Source organism: Schistocerca americana, chromosome X, assembly GCF_021461395.2.
Source record: "Schistocerca americana isolate TAMUIC-IGC-003095 chromosome X, iqSchAmer2.1, whole genome shotgun sequence".
Lineage (NCBI taxonomy): Eukaryota > Metazoa > Arthropoda > Insecta > Orthoptera > Acrididae > Schistocerca > Schistocerca americana.
In genome coordinates, this window is record NC_060130.1 from 771,404,271 (window position 1) to 771,425,359 (window position 21,089).

At 44.3% G+C, this 21,089-nt stretch overlaps 1 protein-coding gene across 5 annotated transcripts in view; it reads left to right on the top strand.

The window, feature by feature from the left end:
• Positions 1-21,089, top strand: part of LOC124555170 — a 282,867-nt gene that overhangs the window by 162,109 nt on the left and 99,669 nt on the right. For all 5 annotated transcript variants that reach the window (XM_047128997.1, XM_047128994.1, XM_047128993.1 and 2 more), the window contains one exon: positions 14,852-15,032. The gene's annotated coding sequence lies outside the window, so the exon portion shown is untranslated. The remainder of the gene's footprint in view (positions 1-14,851; positions 15,033-21,089) is intronic.

Here is a 21,089-nt window from a genome sequence, read left to right on the forward strand (position 1 = left end):
CCCTGACTTAAGTCCTCGTGAGTTCGGCTCGATTTCTAAACTGAAGGAAAAACTTCGCGGCTTTCGCTTCAGAACTGCTACAAATTCGTCGGGCAATAGATCGCTCCGCTCGAACCGACAACACAACTGGCACTGCTAAGAGTGTCCTACGACTTCCACATCGCTGGCAACGGGCTATACACAATACTGGTGACTACTTTGAAGGTCAGTAAAACTTTGAAACACCTATCTATTTTGTACGAGCTGTAAATAAATAGTTGCCACTATTAAAGTTCCAACCCTCGTATTTGATGGCTGGGACTGGTTGCAGTGTTCGATCCTCAGTCGTGTGAACATACGGTAAAGGGTCTTTTCGGCTATTTATGCGCAATATTTACGTTTGCATATGTTAAGGGCTAACTGGCAATTCCTGCAGCAAGCATCGACCCTATGCAGGTCTTCCTGCACTTCGCCTTGCAACTTCTCTAAATACAGCAGCATCATCCGCGAAATGCCTCATGAAACTTCCGTTGTCCTCCTCTAGGTCATTTACTTATAATGTGAGAAGTAGTGCCTACAAAACTCTGCTGAAGTTAGTTTGCGGCTGCAGATTTCTCTCCGTTAAGAATGAAAGGCTGTGTTTTGTTTACTCGGAACTCTTCGAATCCAATCTCACATCTGATCTGATATTCTGTATGATTGTATTTTTTTTTTTTTTTTTCATTAGACTGAGGTGCGGAACTGTATCGAAAGCCTTCTGGAAGTCAAGAAACACAGCATCAGCGTTACGGAGTCCTCATGAAAAGTATCTGCTGTAGTGTCTAAGGGGCCGCGGATAGATTTCCATATTGTGTCACTTCGAAACAGCTTATGTTCACTGGAAACGCTCTGTTGATGGATGAAGTCTGTAAGCAATGAGAAGCATTGATCGCACGGTGCCGACTCCACAGGCAGGCGGGAGTGCAAGTTGCGCAGTCGGTACACTTGCTGCCCGCTACCCGCACAATCTGCCAACGCTGGAAGCACAGCCTGCGCGACCTTGCTGCGCTTGTGACAGGCATGAGCTGGCGTTTATGTGGCGACTGCACAAGCCATCGCTCTCTCTAGAGTAGTCCACTCTGCTAACCGAACGAGACAGAACGATCCTAAAATAATGCCGCCATTACTGCTACGTGCAAACTTCCAAATTTAAATATTACATTGGAGAAAAACATTAGAAGAGAGAGAGAGAGAGAGAGAGAGAAAAGAGGAAAGGTTGTTCTTCAACATCCACTCGTCGAAGAGTTCGTGAGAATTGGATCATAAGCTCGGAATAAAGGTAAGAATGGAGAAGCAGTGCGGCCGTGGCCTTTTCAGAACAGCTATACCGGTATTTCCCTTGTGAGATTTAGAGAAACTATGGAAAATCTGGAGGGGTATTTCGAACTCCGTCCTCCCTAATGCTAGTGTAATGCCGTTAACCGCTGTGCCACCTCGCACGGCCTCTTGGTTCGTCTTTCCACGGTACGCTATTTTTGCGCCTGAAGGCGTAGGATGCGCGACTGTGCTATCAGAGCACACGCCAGGAATCCACTACATCCAGAATGCCCCAGCTACCTTCGCCACATGTGCTCGTACTTTTTGCACTACGTCATAATCACGCGGATCGCATAACAGTGTAAGACTGTTCACTTCATACAACTTAAATCTCAAACATAGAGACACATTCGCGTGGAATACTCGGAAAGAGAAACATAGCTAGGGCCATCCTGGGTTACTGCGCTGCCCTTTTAGTGGAAGTTACACAGTTATGAACCAGCATCCCTGAGCTGTGAAAGGACCTCAGCTAGGCTCACGTTTCCCAAAGAATTTACACTGTTGTTGTTGTTTTTGTGGTCTTCAGTCCTGAGACTGGTTTGATGCAGCTCTCCATGCTACTCTATCCTGTGCAAGCTTCTTCATCTTCCAGTACCTACTGCAGCCTACATCCTTCTGAATGTGCTTAGTGTATTCATATTTTGGTCTCCCTCTACGATTTTTACCCTCCACGCTGCCCTCCAATACTACATTGGTGATCCCTTGGTGCCTCAGAACGTGTCCTACCAACCGATCCCTTCTTCTAGTCAAGTTGTGCCACAAACTCCTCTTCTCCTCAATCTTATTCAATACCTCCTCATTAGTTGTGTGATCTACCCATCTAATCTGCAGCATTCTTCTGTAGCACCACATTTCGAAAGCTTCTATTCTCTTCTTGTCTAAACTATTTATCGTCCATGTTTCACTTCCATACATGGCTACATTCCATACAAATACTTTCAGAAACGACTTCCTGATACTTAAATCTATACTCGATGTTAACAAATTCCTCTCATTCAGAAACGCTTTCTTTGCCATTGCCATTCGGTATTTTATATCGTCTCTACTTCGACCATCATCAGTTATTTTGCTCCCCAAATAGCAAGACTCCTTTACTACTTTAAGTGTCTCATTTCCTAATCTAATTCCCTCAGCATCACCAGACTTAATTCGACTAAATTCCATTATCCTCGTTTTGATTTTGTTGATGTTTATCTTATATCCTCCTTTCAAGACACTGTCCATTCCTTTCAACTGCTCTCCCAAGTCCTTTGCTGTCTCTGACAGAATTACAATGTCATCGGCGAACCTCAAAGTTTTTATTTCTTCTCCATGGATTTTAATACCTACTCCGAATTTTTCTCTTGTTTCCTTTACTGCTTGCTCAATATACAGGTTGAATAACATCGGGGATAGGCTACAACCCTGTCTCCACTTCCTTCCCAACCACTGCTTCCTTTTCATGCCCCTCGACTCTTGTAACTGCCATCTGGTTTCTGTACAAATTGTAATTAGCCTTTCGCTCCCTGTATTTTACTCCTGCCACCTTCAAAATTTGAAAGAGAGTATTCCAGTCAACATTGTCAAAAGCTTTTTCTAAGTCTACAGATGCTAGGAACGTAGGTTTGCCTTTCCTTAATCTTTCTTCTAAGGTGAGTCGTAAGGTCAGTGTTGCCTCACGTGTTCCAATATACACTATCAGACCAAAAGTATCCGGACACCGATTGGCGGGTATTAATATGAGGTGAGGTGCGTCCGCCCTTCGTCTGTACGACGGCTCTGATCACTGCTGGTGACACTTTCAGCGAGATGTCTGGATATCTGTGGAAGAATGGCGCTCCGTTGTTGCTGAAGACCAGAAAGCAGACAAGTTAGTGACGTTCGACGCTGAAGTGGAGCCTAGTCGACGTAATACTTCATCCCAAAGATGTTCCACCGGGTTCATGTCGGGACTCTGGAAAGGCCAGTCAGTTCAGGAATATTATTATCCACAAAATATTGCGTCAAATATGCTGCTTTGTGACATCGTCACCAACAACAAATGAACACGCGACGTTTGATGTGCAGCATGGTTCAGCAATTACTGGAAATTGAACTGACTGAAGATTCATTCGTCACCTTGTTTCCAAGAACAGGTCAGGATTAAACGTGCTGGATGTCAAATGCGTACGAGGTAAGTTGGTAAAGATGCTGGACTTGTGTTCGGGCAGATCAGGTTTCAAATCTCGACCCGGCTATCTCAGTTTAATTTTTTTCGCGATACCCGTAAGTAACCTCAGTCAGATGTGTGGTACAGATCGTAGTATCGCAGTAGTAAGTCACTGCACTCGCATTCCATAGTTTCGCTAAATCTAAGGCAAACGTTGGCATAGTTCCTTCGAAAATCGTGGACACTTCAACCCTTCTAAATCACCCCAAGTCGACGGCTGGTGACGTGATTGTGGTGTGTGAACGCGAAGGAACAAACACATTAAACCAAGATTAGGCTGCCCTCGTGTACTGACGGACAGGTGATGTCAAGCATTGCAGAGGGTTTATGTAAAAAATCTCATCAAATGATCAGAAGGAATCACATGTGAGTCCCAGAGTTCTGCCCGCAGAGATTGTGATTGTGTATGGTCGAGCAGGTTTTTATAAGCCTCATATTTCTGTAGTCAGTGCTAAGCGACGCTTGAGGTGGCGTAGAGAAAGACGCCATTCGACAGAGGATGACTCAAACGAGTGATATGTAGTCATGAATCACGCTATACCCTTTGGCAATGGGATTTAAGGGTTTGGTTTTGGTTAATACCTGGAGAACGTTAACTGCCATCATGTGTGGTGCCAACAGTGAAGGACGAAGGAGATAGTATTACGTGTTGCAGTGTGTGTTTCTTTTTTCCCCAAGATGACGGTGTGGTCGCCTTACTGCGCTTAAGAAAATTGTAAATAGGGAAGGAGATGAACACTGTCACATCTTACAGCTGTATGTACTGCGTACAGCATAATTACAGTTCGGAGACGATGATTAACATTATCATCATTGCAAAGCACCCAGTCATAAGTCAGCATCTGTGAGGCAGGGGATTGACGGAGGACATCGAAAAAGTGTAAAGAAGGGCAGCCCGTTTCGTGTTATCGCGCAATAGGGGTGAGAGTGTCACTGATATGATACGCGAGTTGGGGTGGCAGTCACTGAAACAAAGGCGGTTTTCTTTACGGCGAGGTCTATTTACGAAATTTCAACCACCATCTTTCTCTTCCGAATGCGAAAATGTTTTGTTGACACCCACTTGCCGTGCGGGATTAGCCGAGCGGTCTCAGACGCTGCAGTCATGGACTGTGCGGCTGGTCCCGGTGGAGGTTCGAGTCCTCCCTCGGGCATGGGTGTGTGTGTTTGTCCTTAGGATAATTTAGGTTAAGTAGTGTGTAAACTTAGGGACTGATGACCTTAGCAGTTAACTCCCATTTCACACACATTTGAACATTTTTTTGACACCCACTTACGTAGGGAGAAATGATCATCATAATAAAACAAGAGAAATCAGAGCTCGAACGGAAAGATTTAGGTGTTCCTTTTTCCCACGCGCCATTCGAGAGTGGAATGGTAGAGAGGTAGTACGAAATTGGTTCGATGAACCCTGTGTCAGGCACTTAAGTGTGAATTGCAGAGCAACCATGAAGATGTAGCCAGTACTTGTCGAAAGAGGGTGAAGCTGCAGAGAGAACCTTTCATACTGAAATAAATAAATAAGCTCAAAATAAGCCGAAAAGGTGAAAAAGAACAATTAAAATCACCGTCAATGATCCAAAATGAACATATATTTCGCCGGCCGGAGTGGCCGTGCGGTTCTAGGCGCTACAGTCTGGAACCGAGCGACCGCTACGGTCGCAGGTTCGATTGGTTGGTTGGTTTTGGGGAAGAACACCAAACAGCGAGGTCATCGGTCTCATCGGATTAGGAAAGGACGGGGAAGGAAGTAGGCCGTGCCATTTGAAAGGAACCATCCCGGCATTTGCCTGGAGCGATTTAGGGAAATCACGGAAAACCTAAATCAGGATGGCCGGACGCGGGATTGAACCGTCGTCCTCCCGAATGCGAGTCCAGTGTCTAACCACTGCGCCACCTCGCTCGGTCGCAGATTCGAATCCTGCCTCAGGCATGGATGTGTGTCATGTCCTTAGGTTAGTTAGGTTTAATTAGTTCTAAGTTCTAGGCGACTGATGGCCTCAGAAGTTAAGTCGCATAGTGCTCAGAGCCATTTGAACCATTTTGAACGTATATTTCATTGAGCCTCCCCTTGTAATACTCTGGTGTTTTCATCAACTTCCGAACTCTACTCAAAACATTACAGTGAAAGCAGACAGGGTGAACTGCTACGTAGTGTAGCAGAGCGGGAAGACGGACAGGCAAGCAAGACTCCTGTAGCCTGTTTGGTCTGGACATAGCTTGGCTTTGAGGAGAGTGTGTGTAACCTCTGGTTTTGGCCCATGAGTGTATTTAGGAGCAAGTAATACGTATGTTAACTGTTGTAGGTGCTTCCGCTCTCAGTATTTTAACAGCAAATCGTACCGTGATGCGCAATCCGCTCTTTTAGTTTTTGTGACGTTGGATTTTCATAGCCGTGAAGTTTTCACGCTTACTGAACGAACCACTGAGAAAACGCGGTACTGTTCTTCGGATTGTCTGTGTTTCCTGTATCATGCTTATCTCGTAAAGGTATCGACCGAACTGGAATTTTGAAGGCTACCACGTCCATAGTTCTTCTAATGAATCGCTGTCTGACAGCTGTCTTCTCTTGCAAGATTGTCAGTCAGACTCTAATTCTTTGTTAGTGTGTCCGATCAGATTCGGAGACAGACTTCGGCTGGACTCAGTAACATGTATGTAAATAATAGGCGATTGTGACGGCAACAGTTAATACAATTGCTAATGTGGTTGAGAGGGATCTAAAAAACGAGTTAAAAAAAAAAAAAAAAAAAAAACACACAGTAAATTGAAAATTCATGACATTCCTCTTACGACAATATACTGGTTTTCACAAATCTTCATCTGCATGTACACGTGTCCCAGTAGGAATGGTTCATATTTGGGGGCAGGAACGATCATTAGGAACAGGAAAAGCATAGTAAACATGTGTTCTACCTTAGGAGATACGAGGACTTGTTCAGTGAAAGAGATGTGTTTCACAATAGCGAAGATGAAAAAGTGCTCTTTGCTCTTAAGGTATGCATCTTCAGAGCCAAATGTTTAACGGACATTTTTTTCTTGTTTTGGTTTATACCACCACCTCCCACAGTATGGAAAGCAAAGCGTTCCAGTAGAGATTTGTTTCACAGTATCGAAGATAAAGAAGTGCTCATAGCCCTGACGGGATGTATTTTAGAAAGATCCATGTTCACTAGACTTTTTTGCGTAGAACGATCGTTCCTGTCTTATCTGTGAATATTGACCATTCCTCCTGGGGCACACTGTATACGACTCAAGAAATCTTACGGTGTGTGAAGGAGAGTACTTCCGAGACCACTGTCATTTTCCGCACTTCCTGTTCCGTTCGCGAATGGAACAGAAGAAGAAAAACTATTGGAATGCCTCAGTGTGAGCTCTACGTTTTCTGAGTTTCCAGTCGTCGTCATTTTATTAGATTCTTCAGGAGAAAGTAATGTGTTGGTTGACTCTTCTAGGAAAGTGCGCTCTCAGAGTTTTAACAGTAAATCACAACGAGATACGCAAAAGCCTCTCTAGTAGCACATACCAATGGAGCATTTACAAATATCGCGAATAGTGCCGGTCGTATAACACTCGATTATGCTGCTCCGATAGTTACTTACAAATTTGACGATATTGCCCCGTCGAGAAATACTGTTGAGTTCTGTCTGTCAGAAAGTCCAGAATCCAGTCAAAAAGCTTGTCCAATACTTCATAAACTCATATTTTGCTCACTAAGAGCGGAACTTTATCGAATGCTTTTGAATGTCAAAGAACGCGGCATTAACCTGAGAGCCATTATCTAAGGCCCGCTGAGTAAGTTGAGCTGAATATAATCTGATCGCTATTTGCGGAATCCTTGTTGATTCCTGTTGAGGAGCTTTTAGTTCTCCTCAAGCTTTCAGCGATGTAGACCTAGTGTCGTAATCGTCTCTTTTGTAGAAAGCCATCACAGCTGAGGTTCTCTGTCTCCTCTCGCCGAGCGCGATTGTGCACTCGTAAGACCATTTCGTGATGACGAGATTTTAAATCTTTGTCCGGCTATCAAGATTTGTAAAATGGTGCAAATTCTGGATCGTATTGGATCCTTTTTCTCAAGTTAAAGGACAGACCATGTTCTCGTTGCGCAGTTTCGGACAGTTTCTGTGCTTTTAATTCGTAATGGTTTTAAGTTCAACAGTTATCTCTGCCATACTACTATATAAAGACAAGTCGTCGTTTAACGTTGTTAACAAAACTCTCGTAAAGTTCTTGATCGATTTACTTCAAATTTTTACACGAGACTCTTATAAACGTTTGGACAGGCTTAGGCTACATGCTTTTTTAGTATACACACATCAAAAAAAGGTTTACATCACCCCGGTTCCCAAAACTCCTGAAGATAGACATTGACTGTGGATATTCTATCACAGACACAGTCCCTTTCACTGTTCAGAGATGTCACTAAACCCGCCCAAAGATGCTAACAACCATGCATGAGCAGCGCTTATTAGATGGACGGAGTCCGACAGCCGATCAGTTCCAGTCATTCCACCAGGAAGGAGATATACAGCTCGTGTTGTCTGTAGTTCAACCGTGCCTTGACAGTCAACACCGTAGTTCGATCACGTCCGCATTGTTACTTTGTGCCAGGAAGGGCTCTCAACAAGGGAAGTGTCCAGGCGTCTCGGAGTGAACCAAAGCGATGTCGTTCAGACACGGAGGAGATACAGAGAGACGGGAACTGTCGATGACACGCCTTGCTCAGGCCGCCCAAGGGCTACTACTGCAGTGGATGACCGCTACTTAAGGATTATGGCTCGGAGGAACCCTGACAGCAACGCCACCACGTTGAATAATGCTTTTCGTGCAGCCACAGGACGTCGTTTTACGACTCAAACTGTATGCAATAAGCTGCATGGTGGGCAACTTCACTCCCTATGTCCATCTTTGCAATCACGACGCCATGCAGCGCGGTACAGATTGGCCCAACAACATATCGAATGGACCGCTCAGGATTGGCATCACGTTCACTTCACCGATGAGTGCCGCATATGCCTTCAATCAGGCAATCGTCGGAGACGTGTTTGGAGGCTACTCGGTCAGGCTGAACGCCATAGACACACTGTCCAGCGAGGTGGAGATTCCCTGCTGTTTTGTGGTGGCTTTGTGTGGGGCCGACGTACACCGCAAGTGGTCATGGAAGGTGCCGTAACGGCTGTACCATACTGGAATGCCATCCTCCGACCGATAGTTCGACCATATCGGCAGCATATTGGCGAGGTTTTCGTCTTCATGGACGACAATTCGCGCCGCCATCGTGTACATCTTGTGAATAACTTACTTCAGGGTAACGAAATCGCTTGATTGGAGTTGCCAGCATGTTCTCCAGACATGAACCCTATCGAACATGCCTGGGATAGATTAAAAAGTGCTGTTTATTGACGACGTGACCCACCAACCACGCTGAGAGATCTACGCCGAATCGCTGTTTTGGAGTGGGACATTCTGGACCAACAGTGCCTTGATGAACTTGTGGACAGTATGCCACGACAAATATAGGCATGCATCGGTGCAAGAGGACGTGCTACTGAGTATTAGACCTACCGGTGTGTACAGCAATCTGGACCACCACCTCTGGAGGTCGCGCTGTATGGTGATACAACATGCAGTGTGTGATTTTCATGTGCAATAAAAAGAGCGGAGATGATGTTTATGTTAATCTCTATTCCAATTTTCCGTACAGGTTCCGGAACTCTCGGAACTGAGGTGACTTTTTTTGATGTGTGTATATTGTATATAAACATGTGTATAATATATAAAGGGGAAACGTGTTACCAAAAATCTCTAATTCTTACATGTTACTCTAATAAACATTCGGACGGACGTAGGCTATATAACGGGAAAGTTGTCACCAAACAATCTCGAAAAGTTGGTGACGGATTTACTTCGAATATTTTACACGCTGCTATAATAAACATTCAGACGGATGTAGCTACATATTTTCTAAACAAATGTGTACACGTTTTCTGTTAAAACCGACTACGAGAAATGTCTGGTTTTATTTTCTTTCTCCCAGTTTTTTTCTTTCTCGCAGTCAGTTTTACGTATAATTCAAGACATTAAAAACATGGGAAAAATTCTCTCTCCCGTATATACTCCGTATATCTAATTTTAAACAAAAATTGTATACGCAAAAATCTGTTGTTCTTGTTTTCTTCCCCACAGTCGGTTTCAACAGAAAAGAGGGAAGTTGTATTTATGACTTATCGGCTTACTATTATAATACTACTACCGAATCTGAGTCATCCGAAGCTTTCTAATCCTATCCGTTCGCACATTAAAACTATGCGAAATACTGTCAATAAATCTTCTGTCTTCACAATCAACCAGTTGGAGAGGTCTCTCTCAAACCCCATATACCAATGATCCCACAAGATTTACCCGTTCATTTTAAGCCACTTAAATTTCAAATAAATGTTTCGTCTGCAATAACAATGAACAAGGCTCTAGGTAGAGGGAGGGAGGGAGGGGGGGGGGGAAGAGGAGATGGGCAGTGAGGTGAGGTGAAAATGGACATAGAGAGGAGAAGGAAGGGATGGGCAGGCACAGGGGAGGGGATGGAGAGGAGGAAGAGGAGGAGATAGAGAGGGAAGGGAAGGCGACTATGATGTATATCCAATTCCCGTATACATTTAGCAATTGCAAAGCATTGCCAGGTTCCCTAGTATTTATATATGAATATAAGCTTTAGTGGCAGTTGTCAGTTACAGTAAATACAGGTTGTTTTGGTCACGTCATTTTTGTACGCCACCACCGTTGAAAAAGATACAGGCGTTGTGTATCAACGTAGCAAGTAGTAGCTGAAGGCATGTATTTATGTTTTTACACTTTACGCGTGAGTGTTATCGGAGTTGTCATTTTATTTTATTAGTTTTTAAAAATTATAAAAAGTTATGAACTACTCTTATTATGTTGTCAAAAAAAGAAGAAATAGGTTTCAGAAAATATTTGTGCACTACACCACCTTCGTTTTATCATTTAGTCATTAACGTTAAAAAGTTAATACTGTACTCTGACACTTAAAATCTGAAAAAGATGCAGAGCTCTAAAAGGCAAATCTTTACAGCTTACACATCCATGCAGATCTTACGTGCTTTACACTGCGTACCGAAGTGCTGTAATAACATCTTTGTCTCAGAATGAGTGTCCTATTCACAGGTAATATACTGCTTCACATGTGTAACCTAACTATGATCTCTGGTTACAGTATGGGCCAAAAGTAGTGGTTTTACGACTTCCTGCACAGTACATGTACTGTGTTGGCGGTTATACGTCCCTTTCGAAACGAAAACAATGAAGCCGTTACACACTGAAGGCAGTCTACTATGTTGCTTCACGTGACTGCTATGCTGTTCGTGAACAGTTTTAAGCCCTATATGATACCATAAACTTTTGTTAAATTTTGTTGTGATAAACACTTTTTGTGTGTTTCTCATTTTCTGGGCACATGGTATCTTGCGAAGGACTGATTCGAAAGAAACAGTGGTTAGTTTCCGTTTCTGCGAGCACGATCTTTCGCGTACTGTCTTGACAGACCCTTTTAAGTCTTATCGCATTTATCTTGATATTAATGATAACCGAAATTCTACCGCATATGTCCCTGTAGTCCTCGACATCAGGACTGTATTCGTCACAACATACAACGCCGCAGACTACCACAGGAAACTCTGTCGTGGCCGGCAGATACAAATAATCGTAAATTTCGGAATTTAAACCGACAGGCGACATAAGCAAGAAGGTAAACTTGCAATCAAAATGAAGGCTAATTAGAACGACACAGTGGTTTCCTAGACGTGATCATGTTAGGTATTCTCATGTCTTTCTCAACACGCTGAATTGCGGGCCGCGCGGAGTGGCCCGCGGTTAAAGGCGGCATGCCACTGATTTCGCGGCCCCTCCCGCCGGAGGTTCGAGTCCTCCCTCGGGCATGGGTGTGTGTGTGTGTGTGTTGTTCTTAGCATAAGTTAGTTTAAGTAGTGTGTAAGCCTAGGGGCCGATGACCTCAGCAGTTTCGTCCCTTAGGAACTCACACACATCTGAACACACTGAATTGACACACACACCCACTGGTAAGGCCCCTACTGTTTAACGTGGTTTCCGAAACACGTTAAAATTTCGCATTTTTCACATCAATAAATCGTAGCCATATTTGAAAAAAGCGATGGGGACATAAAAAAGTTCGGGAACTACCTGGGGATCGAACTCCGGAGCCACTTATGTTCCGTAATGTAGTGCAAAAGTGTTTCAACAAATGTCAATATGCTAAGGGGCATAGTTTTTATTGCTCGGTTAAAGCTGCAGTTCCTTTATTTACTGTTATGTGGAAGCAGCTATTTTTTATGCTCTCGGGTGTCCAGTCGTTTGAGAAGCACGTTATTTCGACAGCGTCCCTTGTCTTCTTCTTCAGGTAATACGCGTAGAGAATGCCACACCAATATGTGTGGTGGTGGCTGTCTAGGGCGTGAATGCCAGTATCAGCCTGGAGTTGTGTGTTTTTTTTTTCTATTGGGGCATAGTTTCTTTTTCATATTGGGATGTTTCCTGGCTACTTTGCGTGTACTACTTTGTCTCATGTCTTTATATATAATTATTTTACCTTGTGGAATTCTACATTCCGGTATTTACCTTACAGTTTTGGGAAACCAGCTGTGAAAAACTCAATCGAGGTGGATATCGTTTTTTTCCGTTTATTTAGGTGTCTGTCTTTTGTGAATATGGTAGAAGCCAGATTACAAATCGTCTGTTTCGATAGGCTGTTGCTAATTTGCTTATTGACTGGCGACTCCATGGCGTGTTGTGTGCACCACGACCAAATAGTGGATAGAATTGGAATTAAAATCAGCATTGGCCGTATTTTGTTGTTTTATTGTCAGCAAAATCGATTTTCGGTCACTTAGTGACCATCCTCAGTGCTGTAATATACAATTAAAATTGGTAGGCGCTGGTATCAAGCTATAACCACAATCTTAGAGCGATCACATAAACTCATGCAATAACATCTTTGTTTCCGCGGTTGGACAGTAAGTAGACAACGAGCTCGTAAAACGAAACATACACGTGTCAGAATGAGTGTCGCTCTAAGCTTGTGGTTATAGCTTGATACCAGCGCCTACCAATTTTAATTGTATGTTACAGCACTGAGGATGCTCACTAAGTGGCCGAAAATCGATTTTGCTGACAATAAAACAACTAAATACTGCCAATGCTGATTTTCCTTCCAATTTGCTTATTATTTGATTTTATTTGTAAAGTCACACATAGGGTGGGGTTGGCGTAGTTGTTTCTCTTTGATACATCGCGCCCTCCTACTCCTATCACTCCCCGAGCTTTCCCTCACAACCTGGTCGCCCGCCGCGTCTGTCGGAGTGATGGAGGGAGGCGATCGCCGAATGTTGGGCGCGAACTCCGCTCACTCAATGCTTCTGCCGCCCCCGTCGAGCGTGTAAGCCGCCCTCGGCAGCCGTTGTGACTTCAGTGGGCAGAGCACTGGGTCCAACGCTTTACTGAGAGTGAAGACGACGTATGTATCGATCTGGCCGTCGACCACTCGTGTTTAAACAGCCTCCTTCAGAACATAATCACAAAACTGCGAAGTCTGGCTCATCAGTTCCGTTTGGTCTTATTTCTTTGCGTCCCTCGTAGCTACGCGGTGTTCCGCAACCGCAAATTTGGTTGGTTACATCAGTTTTGTGTGTGCACAGAGCTCCTGGCGTCTATCTTCGACTGTCCGCGCCGTCTGCCCGATGTTCCCCGTTACCGCATTTCCATGTTATACGGCGGACACCCGATTTTGCGGATCCGCAAACAGCAAACGCCACTGATGTTACGACGAGCCAAGATTTTGCCGATTTTGATCGTTTCTTTTCCGGTGTACGGCAGATACGCCACTGTCTTATCCTCTTGGTCGTATTCTATTTGCTGGATCTGTACCGTCTACCTGAAAGCACCCCGAATATGTCTGCCCCCGTATCCGTTCTTCTGTAACACGTCCTTAAGGTTATTGAGCTCCCTTGGGCGGCTTTCTTCGTTCGTTGCCGCACGGGTCCTGTGGACCAGTGTACTTAGCACCCATTCACGCTGTGAAGGATGATGGTAGCTGGCAGCGTGGAGATGCAAATGAGTTAAGGTGACTCCCTGGGATAAGCCAATTTCCATGTCGGCATTCGCCAATTGTCGAACATTAGGGTAAAGTGAGAGAACTTTTATTAATATTCGCAATCGAAATGAATAATAAAAAACAAGAAACTGGTCATGCTACCTGTTAAATGTGAGCAATCTGCTTTCGTGTCGGTCCTTTTCAATGATTTTCGGTGGACGGTAACACGTCAGTAATTCTCAGCGTGTCATTGCACATTAATGACTACTGTTTACAGAAAATCGAGATTTACGTGCGAAATAGACTGAGTGCCATTGCTCTTATGCTAAGCTACGCACGGTCCTCTCGCTGAATATGTGGCATACACATCATAGATCCGCTCGCAGACGGATTACGTACAGGATACAGGAATTCCAGCCATCAGTGGCACCGAAGGCGATGTTGCACTGTTTGAGACAACAGACTTGGATTAGGAAGGGGGGAGGGGCTGGTATCAAACCCATCTCCAATCACACAGAATATACTTTTGCGTCGTTTCTTAAGTCGCTTGGGGCGAATGTTTGATCCATTTTTTTAAAACAAGACGACGGACGATTTCATTCCTGTCCGTAATAGCCATGACCGTGAGCCCCACGGGAGGTTAAACTTTGAAGATCAAATTTCAAGCTTGCTTCTTTTTTTTGTGTCAGATTCTTTAAATAGTCTCTTGAAATTTAATCCGCGCTAACATTAATTTAGTCCACCGCCTATAAATCAACAAAATACAAACATGGAGGCATCATGTAATCCCAGTCTTTCGTGTGGCAGTTATTCAATAGACTGCTCTTGCTGAACATATCGACTGCTTCTACTAACCAATACAATAAACAAGAGTTATAACAGAATAAATTTTCATTCTGCAGCGGAGAGTGCTCTGATTCTAAACTTCCTGGCAGGTTAAAACTATAAGTCTGATCGGGACGCGCACTGGGAACCTTTGCCTTTCCCGGGCAAGTGCTCAACAACCGTCTGATCTCTCTCTCTCTCCCTCTCCCTCTCCCACCCTCCCTCCCTCCCTCCCTCCCTCCCACCCTCTCCCCCTCCCTCCCCTTCTTCATCGAACTACGTCTTACGATCAGTAGTTGAGTTTTTCTGGTCTTTGTGCATTTGTGAATTTCTGTTGGTGCCGTAACGTAACGTAACGTTTTGTGTGCCATTTTTGTGTGTTACAGGTCGTTACGGAATTTCCGCGCTGAGTTCCGTCGATCGAAGGGTGCTATGGTGGAGACAAGCGAAAGCTTGTCTGTGACGGCCCGGGGTCGGTTGCCACTCGGGTGTACGTGGTGTTTCTGAACTTCCTCTGATGGCCACCGTGATCGCCGTGGAGTCCTAGAGCTGGTACAGAGTAGGAACGTGAGTAACATAGACTTTTAGTTAGCATTCTGTGTGAAAGCCATTCCTATGCAACGAACAGTTTTGTCGTTAATCTGCTTGTTTAAAAATAAGAAACTGAACACAATAATAATTAGGAATTTCAATTTTTACCAGTGAAAAATTGTTTCATTATTTAAATCTTGGTTTGCGGCCACATAAGAATAAACGCTTGAATTATCTTGAAGCACCTGCGACGATCAAGGCCTTCGATAAGAGGAATTAGGACTATTTTACCTAGTCATTAGTTGGGAACAGAACGCCAAACCCCACTTTTTTTGGACGCTCGTGAGAGCAAGTTTATCATCAGCGTGCGTTGTCAAGTGTCTACCAATGTAGTGTAACTGTGATGAGGGCACGTGTATAGACTTGTGTTTATGTTCCTGTGGATGAGTATAGAAATGCAAATAGGTTGAGGGTGAAGCCCACTGTTTGCATAAAGGCTACTTCTCTAGCATAGTTCCAAGAGAGACGTCCAGTATAACGTCCCAATTTGACGGAGGGAGCTTTATCACGAAGTGGCCGTGCGGTTAAAGGCGCTGCAGTCTGGAACCGCAAGACCGCTACGGTCGCAGGTTCGAATCCTGCCTCGGGCATGGATGTTTGTGATGTCCTTAGGTTAGTTAGGTTTAACTAGTTCTAAGTTCTAGGGGACTAATGACCTCGGCAGTTGAGTCCCATAGTGCTCAGAGCCATTTGAACCATTTTTTTGAGCTTTATCAGCAAGGTCACATGTCTTCTCTGCATGAACTGCTACGTTCAGTTTGGTGGTTAGGAAATGTACGCCACCACCCATGGCAACGACAATTTATTACACCACCTAGATTCGAACACGTCACCTCTGTGTCTGGCCCCACTGAATAAGCGTGCGTTAGTGATTGCAGCTGAAGAGATATTAGAACTATACGCATTAAAAGTCGTATGTAGAGACGCTGTGTTAAATGAAAACTATCGATACTTTAGTCGTGAATAGTAGCATACTCATGCCTTTAGGTATCCATATTTTTCTTTAGTGAAAGATTACCTCAAAACTATATTTTTTGAGTTACAACCTTCTTCCATCAATAACTACATGTATTTATACTAACGAATTCAATACCTGCTTAAAAGTATAAGGACACCTGTTACTGGACAATAATAGTAAGGTATGTATATATGTCCGAAAGAACAGATACCATCGGTGACCATGCAGCTCGTTAGAATGAAATAACAATGAAATGAATACCCCTAGCTGCTCACAGACGTTGATATAAGTCAACGGGGACAGTTGAAAATGTGTGCACCGACCGGGACTCGAACCCGGGATCTCCTGCTTACATGGCAGATGCTCTATCCATCGCTTTTGTTCGTTGCATCTGCTCGGGGTGGACGTCGTAAGACATCCATTTATGTTCGTTGTTGATCCATTAACTCAGTTTTTTTTTATTAAAGAGGACAGCTAACCCTCTGACCGAACACGCTAAGCTACCGTGCCGGCATCCATCTGAGCCACCGAGGACACAGAGGAATAGTGCGACTGCAGGGACTTATCTCTGGCACTTCTCCCGTGAGACCCACATTCGCAACTTATTGTCCTGCATTATATTCATAAAGCCCCTGCCCATTATACTCATTACTCGCGGCTTTACTGCCGATTCCCGTAAGAGTTCGGGCACTGTTTGCACATCCGCACAGAAGAAGATGGTCAAATGGCCGGTGAGCCTTAACTCTATATATATGGAGGTGGTAAGATGGTATCTGTTAAGGCTCACCGGCCATTTAACCATCTTCTTCTGTGCGGATGCACAGACAGTGCCCGAACTCCTACGGGAATCGGCAGTAAAGCCGCGAGTAATTAGTATAATGAGCAGGGGCACTATGAATATAGTGCAGGACAATAAGTTGCGAATGTGGGTCTCACGGGAGGCGTGCTAAAGATAAGTCCCTGCAATCGCACTATTCTTCTGTTTCCTCGGTGGCTGAGATGGATAGAACGTCTGCCATGTAAGCAGGAGATCCCGGGTTCGAGTCCCGGTCGGGCACACATTTTCAACTGTCCCCATTGACTTATATCAACGCCTGTAAGCAGCTAGGGGCATCCATTTCATTGTAATATGTGTCCACGCTTTGCCTTTATGACGGCTTTAACTCTATTGCGCCACTTTCAATGAGGTATCTGAATTTCTGTGCAGGAATGGCAGTCCATTCTTTCTCACGAGCCAAAACCAAAGAAGCTAGTGTTATTGGACGCTGGGGTCTGGAGCATAGACGACACTTTACCTCATCCCAAAAGTGTTCAGTTGGGTTAAGATCGGGATCCTGGGCTGGCCAGTCCATTTCGGAAATGTTATTTTCCACACATGCTGCTTTATGGCAGGGTGTATTGTCACGCTTATACAAACATTCATCGTCGCCCAGCTGTACCTCTACTGTAAGCAGTATACAATGCTGTAAAATACGTTCATATCCATCCATCCACCGAGCGAGGTGGCGCAGTGGTTAGCACACTGGACTCGCATTCGGGAGGACGACGGTTCAATCCCGCGTCTGGCCATCCTGATTTAGGTTTTCCGTGATTTCCCTAAATCACTCCAGGCAAATGCCGGGATGGTTCCTCTGAAAGGGCACGGCCGACATCATTCCCTAATCCGATGAGACCGATGACCACGCTGTCTGGTCTCCTTTCCCAACAACCAACCAACCAACATATCCATCCACGTTTATCGTTTTCTTAAGCGTAATAAGGGGACCACATTCTAACCACGGAAGACACCCCCATAACGTAACACCGCGTCCTCCGTACTTCATTACACGGACCAGACATGATGGCTAGTAACGTTCGCCAGGCATTCGCCCAACCCAGACCCTTCCATCGAAATGCCGTAAGTACGTATGATTTATCACTCCCAGTCACTCGTTTTCAGTCATCTGCTGTCCAGGGGCATCGCTCTTTGAACTACCTCAAGCGCCTCTTAGCACTGACTGCAGAAAAGTGTGGCTTATGAAAAGGTACCTGATCATTGTACCACGTCCTCTTTAATCCCTGTGCTAGCTGGACTGCTCGAAGCGCTTTTTAACTCACGAGTGATTATTTTCGCTGATTTCATGCTACTTTTTACAACCACCCTTAGCAGTGATCGATGGCCCCTGCCCGCCAGTGCGTGATGTCTCCCAGGTCATCCCAACATTCGACTTGGGGAGCTTTAGAGGACTGTAATGTTTGTTACTTAGGTGACATTCAATGCCTAGTCTACGTTCCAAATCATTTAGCTCTCCTGACGGACCCATTATGCTGTTACTTCTCCACTAAACACATCACAGCTCGCCTCGTTTTGTGTTGTCGGCCCCGCTTGTCGTGGCATCTAGTGGTCAATTCTTCATTGCATAGGGGTTCCGGGTACTTCTGGTCCGATAGTGTATCTAAAAGACATGATCGGCGGTATATACTTAGTGCTAACCGTGCGAAGTCGGGGCGGGTCGCTAATCTGTGATAAAAAAAGATTATCCCAAGCTAAATTTTTTGATTCACACCCTTCTTCCATTCGCGACGACTTTTATTTACACTAACATATATGTAAAGCTCTCTTCAGTCTGTTGTTATTTTGCCAAGCAAATAATTTTACGCTGCTGTTGTGGTAGGAGGGGATGGGGAGTTTCTTAAATGCTTCTTCTTATTTGAAGAATTTCCCGAAGACTTCAATTTTTTAAAAATAGATTTTCACATCACTTCATTATTCAAATGGTTCTGAGTACTATAGCACTTAACATCTGAGGTCATCAGTCCCCTAGAACTTAGAACTACTTAAACCTAACTAACGTAAGGACATCACCCACATCCATGCCCGAGGCAGGACTCGAACCTGCGAGCGTAGCGGTCGCGCGGTTCCAGACTTAAGCGCCTAAAACCGCTTGGTCACTACGGCCGGCTATTTCATTATCACCCAGTTTATCGAAATAATACTAAAAGGTTTCAGATAGATTATATAATGGTAAGACAGAGATTTAGGAACCAGATTTTAAATTGTAAGACATTTCCATGGGCAGATGTGGATTCTGACCACAATCTATTGGTTATGAACTGTAGATTAAAACTGAAGAAACTGCAAAAAGGTGGGGATTTAAGGAGATGGGACCTGGATAAACTGAAAGAACCAGAGGTTGTACAGAATTTCAGGGAGAGCATCAGGGAACAATTGACAGGAACGGGGGAAGAAATACAGTAGAAGAAGAATGGGTAGCTTTGAGGAATGAAATAGTGAAGGCAGCAGAGGATCAAGTAGGTAAAAAGACGAGGGCTAGTAGAAATCCTTGGGTAACACAAGAGATATTGAATTTAATTGATGAAAGGAGAAACTACAAAAAGTGAAGCAGGCAAAAAGGAATACAAACGTCTCAAAAATGAGATCAACAGGAAGTGCAGAATGGCTATGCGGGGATGGCTGGAGGACAAATGTAAGGATGTAGAGGCTTATCTCGTGAGGGGTAAGACAGATACTGCCTACAGGAAAATTAAAGAGACCTTTGGAGATAAGAGAACGACTTCTATGAATATCAAGAGCTCAGATGGAAACCCAGTTCTTAGCAAAGAAGGGAAAGCAGAAAGATGGAAGGAGTATATAGAGGGTCTATACAGGGGCGATGTTCTTGAGGACAATATTATGGAAATGGAAGAGGAGGTAGATGAAGATGAAATGGGAGATATGGTACTGCGTGAAGAGTTTGACAGAGCACTGAAAGACCTAAGTCGAAACAAGGCCCCGGGAGTAGACAACATTCCATTAGAACTGCTTACAGCCTTGGGAGAGCCAGTCATGACAAAACTCTACCATCTGGTGAGCAAGATGTATGAAACAGGCGAAATACCCTCAGACTTCAAGAAGAATATAATAATTCCAATCCCAAAGAAAGCAGGTGTTGACAGATGTGAAAATTACCGAACTATCAGTTTAATAAGTCACAGCTGCAAAATACTAACGCGAATTCTTTACAGACGAATGGAAAAACTGGTAGAAGCCAACCTCGGGGAAGATCAGTTTGGATTCCGTAGAAACACTGGAACACGTGAGGCAATACTGACCTTACGACTTATCTTAGAAGAAAGATTAAGGAAAGGCAAACCTACGTTTCTAGCATTTGTAGACTTAGAGAAAGCTTTTGACAATGTTGACTGGAATACTCTCTTTCAAATTCTGAAGGCGGCAGGGGTAAAATACAGGGAGCGAAAGGCAATTTACAATTTGATCAGAAACCAGATGGCAGTTATAAGAGTCGAGGGGTATGGATTGGAATGGATTGGATTGTTTTTGGGGAAGAGACCAAACAGCGAGGTCATCGGTCTCATCAGATTAGGGAAGGACGGGGAAGGAAGTCGGCCGTGCCCTTTCAAAGGAACCATCCCAGCATTTGCCTGGAGCGATTTAGGGAAATCACGGAAAACCTAAATCAGGATGGCCGGACGCGGGATTGAACCGTCGTCCTCCCGAATGCGAGTCCAGTGTGCTAACCACTGCGCCACCTCGCTCGGTTCGAGGGGTATGAAAGGGAAGCAGTGGTAGGGAAGGGAGTGAGACAGGGTTGTAGCCTGTCCCCGATGTTATTCAATCTGTATATTGAGCAAGCAGTAAAGGAAACGAAAGAAAAGTTCGGAGTAGGTATGAAAATCCATGGAGAAGAAATAAAAACTTTGAGGTTCGCCGATGACATTGTAATTCTGTCAGAGACAGCAAAGGTCTTGGAAGAGCAGTTGAAGGGAATGGACAGTGTCTTGAAAGGAGGGTATAAGATGAACATCAACAAAAGTAAAACTAGGATAATGGAATCTAGTCGAATTAAGTCGGGTGATGCTGCGGGAATTAGATTAAGAAATGAGACACTTAAAGTAGTAACGGAGTTTTGCTATTTGGGGAGCAAAATAACTGATGATGGTCGAAGTAGAGAGGATATAAAATGTAGACCGGCAATGGCAAGGAAAGCGTTTCTGAAGAAGAGAAATTTGTTAACATCGAGTATTGATTTAAGTGTCAGGAAGTCGTTTCTGAAAGTATTTGTATGGAGTGTAGC